Here is a 6,000-nt window from a genome sequence, read left to right as displayed (position 1 = left end):
TCTAACAGCTTTTGGGAAGTAACAAAACAGCAAAGACGAATTCCAAGGTCACCAGCAGTATCTAAACATATAGAATTGCTCTCCTTCTCTTACTGAGGTTTATTTTCAAAATACCAACAAGAGAACTATTTGAAAACCAATCTGTCTTATGTTTGCTCATTTCCCATCCTCACACATTTTCATTTTTCTGACTGGCCTCTGAATACAAGATACAAACACTATAACCTGCCAAAGCAAGGCTGTAAGGAACTCCTTACTCCTTTTGGACACCAGGAAACAAAAAGGTAGAAGTTGCATCTCACCTGCTGAGGCATTTCTGCTGAGCTTTTCCATCTCGTACAGGCACTAGCTATTCCATGGCCACTGGGTGTCAGCATCTGTGCTTCATTGCAGAGGAAGAAAGCAGGTGCAGCTTTGCTTCTGCCAGAATTCAGTATTTATTGCACGAAAATTAAATAGAGGAGACAAGGCTCTCTCACCGTAAGACAGATGAGTTTTGCTCTCTTTGTGCTGCTAAGTAGAGAAGTACCACACCTTCTTTCCATAATTCATTACCGGGCTGACTGCTGGCTAGTATCAGCCCTTGTGCCTTGTGGCATCACGTCCATGAGCCAGTGCTGCTGCTGCTGCACTGATGGAAGCTGTGTCTCCCATGCCATATGCCAGCCCTGTCCCTGCCCTACCTCTTACCCTTCTGCCACTGAGCACCCCCAGAAATACCCCATCAGCTCTAGGTTCAGCCCAGCAGGGACTGTGTCTCGCTCTGCGTCCTCGTCTCACTGTAGCATCAGCTCCTTCACAATGTCCATCCCCTAGTCATCCCGCCACGCATCTCAGCACATCATTGAGCCACCACAAATCTAGGCATAGATCCTAAAAGGATGCAAAGTTGCACAGCCCACCTGGCTTCATCTTTCAGATGTTGAAACTTTGGGAGTGCAGTAGCTAATGATCTCATCAGTAAATCTAAAGAGCTTCATGTGCTGTGGTGCGTTTGCAGCTTGCTTCTTTGTGTGGCAGGGTACATCTGAGAGTACTGTCAAGTTCTTTATGTCTATGTAGAAGCTGAATTTTCTCAGGAGGATGTGTGGTTCTCATAGCTTCGAGGCAAACAAGTACAGCTGATGCATGTGCTTAACAAAACAATTTGAGGCAACATATTGTGGCTGAGCTGTCTGAACAGCTGAAGCAGCTCTGCAAACCGTCTGTGTCAAGATCCTCTTCCTGGAGTACAGAGAAATAAAACAACCCAATGAGGAGCGATGGCCACTGCAAGGTTTGCACCAAAAAGGAATATTCATCTCGCTGCATTCCCTGGGCTTCTTGCCTCCTGTGCCGATACCCGTGCAGATGTACTGTGGGATGCCCTACTCAGGAAATGAAATGCCATATAAGCAGGGGAGTTATGCCAACAGACACATTTCAAAAACTGATTCAAAAATCCTAAACACAGCCATGACATTTTCCTTTATGATGGCTCACCCAGGAAACAACTTCAGGTCTCACTCCACTGAGATCTGAGTGCAGGTGCACCACTGAGTGCAGGGACCTGGCGGGCATGGTCCTGCACCCTCCTCCCTCCCCAGTGTGGGGACCAACAGGGACATGAGCCAGAGCAGCACCTCTGTCTTCTCCTAGATACCAAGTTAGTCCATATTGCCCTGCCTTTGCTAGAAGGTACAAAATGTTGCCCAAAATTCCTGCAGCAGCATGGGAGTGATTTGAGACATGGAGATCAGTGATCATGCAAAAAGTACGTATATTTTCTTTCCTGGGAAGCTGTGAATACAGCTGGTAAAGGCATGTCACACCTTTGGTATATTTGAATGATGCTTCTGAAGCAACTCTCCAAAGCATCAGTGACTTGCAGGATTTATTTTCATTTAGAAAAAATAAAGTAATAATTTCTAATATCTTCCTGTTGTTGTTGTTCCCAAAGTAGGGAACAACATTCTTCTTAGATAGAATTCACTTATCTAGATATATTTATGATTAAAAAAGACAACGGGTGGCAGAATGTTTTTCACTGGAATTCACCCGGTGGCGGAGAAAACACACATACCAGACACATGATGTTCTTGGGAAAAGAAGGTCTGTATTTCAAGACTAAAATCTGTAAACACAGCAGTCCCTCACCACCCAGGAATGGGGTCAGACTCAGAGCACTAAAGAACTGTTCATCTGCCCACAGTTGGAAAGAAAGCTTGCATTGAAACACACACTAGGTAAACTGAAGATGCTGAGTTTCCCATGTGAATGCACGTCACTGTAAGTGCCCAGCCTTCCCTGGCTCCCCTTCACTCCAGATTTGCTGTTGATCTGCCTGTGGACATATCACTCTTGTTTTCCTCGGCCTCGCTGCCTGTGTGGCCATGATGCATAAGTGCAACTTCAGTAACAACAAACAGATGCAAAAGGCGTAGCAATGTGCTACGAGGTTCAGTGCACAGACCTTTCTCCATGGAAAATTTACACAGGAGATGAAACTGGAGACAACAGACAGAGGTTACCATCTGCCTCCGGGTATCCAAACATACTTGCAGGGTCTGGCTGCAGTCAGCAGAACTGTGGAGCTGGGGAGAGATGTTGTGCCACTGAGAGGTCCCCATCTGTTGCATAAAGTCCAGGAAAGGACACTCCGTGCCTTTTATCTGATGGTGTTCCTGCTCTTAACTGTTGAACTGGAAATATGTCCCAACCTTTGAGACTCTCCTATCAGTCCTGGCTGGTAGCTGCCCAGAAATTTTTGCCCATACTGGCAATTTATTTAGAAACATCACACTGAGAAAACAATAACCTTGCTGCCTGCCAGGTTTAGCTGAGTCCACTTTTAACAACAGAGAGCTTAAAAAAACAACAACACAATTTATTTTACTGGAGCAAAACCATGAAACTCCTGGCTGCACAGCTGGAAATGCAGTGACAAAGAACAGCATTGAACAAGTCAGTTAGTGCAAAGCCCTCAAAGCTGCTCACCAGTATTTTCTGAGCTACACCAGCTAATGGCAGCCCTACAGGACGTTACCTCAATGCTGCAGCTCCCCAGAGCAGACCAAGACTGGGTCTAATAATACTCAATGTCCACGAAAATGCAGTTGTGGGTAAATAAAACATACTTAAGTGACTAAGAGTAGGATTGGGCTAGCTAAACTGGTTAATTCTGGATGCTTCTATGAATACAAATGAAATATTGTTTCATACAACAAGAGCTTGGTTCAGGGCTGGGAACACGCTGCCTCTGCCATCCCTTGACTTCACAATGTCCTCCTTGTGGAAGATGCTCTGGCTCAGCATGGCCTTGCCTGCCTGCCTCCAACATTGTGGCATTTTTCACGGCTCCACCAGGACTTGGAAGGGCCACAGAACAAAAATAGTGTTCTTGCTTCAAGATGTTTGTTCTTCCCATGCTTTGGGATGTATCGCCCAGGAGGTCAGAGGTGTCATAATGCAGATGGCTGGCTTGGTGCCCAAGCAATGCCAGCTGGCAAGCTGAGGACGTGGGGCACTGAGCTGCACCCTCCTGCTGCACCCCTGTAACATAAATTCCTGTCTGAATGCAAGGGCTGAGCCCTCAGTAGGCTTCTTGGTTGCTGTTGCTGCTCCTTCATCAGAAAGTGCTGCTCCAGACATGACATACTGCAGCTGATAGAAACCTGCTTCTAATTTATAGTTTATTTCTGGCCCTTTTTATATGCCAATATTCCTCTCCAGTCTAAATAGCTCCTTTCCCTTTTTAGTCAGAACAAGCACTCCATGATGTCCTCCTGCAGAGCTTTCCTTCCCCCATTCTTGGCTGCTAGGGCTACAAGCCGAGCTCTTTACTCTCCTCACATCCAAAGGGCTCTCAGTGCCACTGCCTGGACTTGGGTCCCTTCACCATGCCTGTCACCGGGGCTATTGTTCAGGCCCAACACATAGTACAGTCTATTTTTTTAAAAGCAGAAGTGCCAACTGCCTGCAATACAACAGGCAATCATATTCTTTTACTCCCAAAGTGTAAAGGTCTGGCTAAGGAAAAATACCATTTGTTGACCGTGGTTTGCTGCATTGCCTGCTTTTTTGCATGGGTTGAGTAACACACCCCGCTACTTTACTAAATGCCATCGTGGGACAGTCTGGTCAGGGATAAAGGGAGATTTGTCTTCAGCAACACCTAGGAAAGATGCAAGCCAGCGCACATTGGCACTTACCTGTTGCTTTGAACACTATCACAATCTTTCAGAAATGTGGACTCTGCAGGAGGGGCAATAGAGTCTTCCTCCTCAGAAAGTCACAGAAGAGCTGTCCTAGAGTCAGGCTAGAAAAAGGCCCCTGATAGAAATTTTCAGTGGCTTGGATTAGCACCTATCATGAGCACCATGCCATTCAATAAGTCAGTTCTGCAGGAGGAGACACTCACAGCAGCAGCACACACAAATTTAAAATTCTGCTCTAAATGTTAACTATTGCAACCAGACAGTGGCTTAACAGGCACCAGCCTACAGATTGTTTTTAGTGTATCAGCAATTTAAATAACTCAAAATGCCACAATTAGATCCTGTTAAAAACATACTTTGGATAATTAGGCTATATTTTAATTAAACATTAATTTATGTAATTTGTTATTGTGGTAATTATGATTCAAGCACGGGAACAATCAGAATGGTGGATTTAGCATGTCCCTCTGTGATGCTGCACGATTCATGTCATTGGTCACCTAATACCCAAGTGCCACTGGAGTGGCAAAACAATAGCCACTGTCCTGAGAAGCTACTGGGGAAATCGTATTCACATGTTAATCGGTACTTAGGTTTCTGGGAAAGCAAAAGATAAGGCAACATTAATGAAAGAGATAATGCATAATGATCCAGTATGTTAATTTTTCAAAATGACTTTTTTCACCTGGATAATTTTATTGCTTTCACCATCCCAGAGTAGTCAGATACTGGACCTTTGTTACTGCTAGACACCTATCCATTTGCTGGGCACCCAGAAATCTTTGACGCTCTGGACCAGCAGCCCAGCCTTTTGCAAAATTTTATGTAGTTGCAGAAATTTTAATTTTAAGCAAAAATATTCAGTTCCAAGCTCATGTATTTGACTGTTGGTTAAAGAACTTCTGGTGTGGCTGTTTACTGGGCAAGCATGTCTTACTGCATTGATTGTCTGTCTCATATATATTTAAAATCACTCACCTGAAGACTCCATCTCCATGTTGTTATGGGATTGCAGCATCCCTGCACGGCTGAGAAGGAATGGCACATCTCGTAGATATTTGTCAACTTCTGACAGCTTCAGAGCATGAGATTCAGTGTGGGTAAAAGGAAACAAGCTGAAGGCCTGAGACTTAAAGAAAAATAAGGGAGAGGCAGAACAGTCAATAGCAACTTCACAGTAAAAAATGAAAAAATAAAAGCATGTTTTGTTACATGCAACCTCACCTCTACATTAGCATTACGACAGTCCATGTTTCACAGTGACACCTACGAACACATATGATCTCCCTGTTACAGGTTTCCTCCCCAGCTGTACAGCTTTTCCTTTTTTCCAGTGGAAGACTGAAGCATGGAGACACATCTTTTGGCTCGCTGTGGGCTCTAGGATGTGTGTTCATGTGCAGGAATATGTGCGTGTTGATGTGTGTGTGTGTGTGTGTGTGTACATCTTTCCACATCTGTTCTTCTGCTGTACCTGCCAAATGCTTGGTGATCTTTGTAAGCTCTTTCCCTGGAAAAAGCTTCTGATGCCTTTTCTGCCTATGGAGAAATGGAGATAAAGCCAAGTCCAGTCCTTGGCTTGGCAAGTAGCTATCCTAATGATACTGTGACCCAGGGAGGAAATCCATCCAAGAGACATCTGCATCTTTACCACATTGGGCATTGCTTTTGGAATGCCAAATTAGCGTTATTTGTCTGCAAGAATATCAAGCACGCTTCATTAACTCAAAACTAAATAATATTTCTGAAAAGCTGCTTGTGGTTTGCTTTTTTTCTTTAAAGCATATGTTTTCCTTTGAAATTT

The sequence above is a fragment of the Anas platyrhynchos genome, chromosome 10 (genome assembly GCF_047663525.1).
Source record: "Anas platyrhynchos isolate ZD024472 breed Pekin duck chromosome 10, IASCAAS_PekinDuck_T2T, whole genome shotgun sequence".
Taxonomy (NCBI): Eukaryota; Metazoa; Chordata; class Aves; order Anseriformes; family Anatidae; genus Anas; species Anas platyrhynchos.
The sequence above is the reverse complement of the archived record's forward strand: the minus strand, read 5'-3'. Positions refer to the sequence as shown.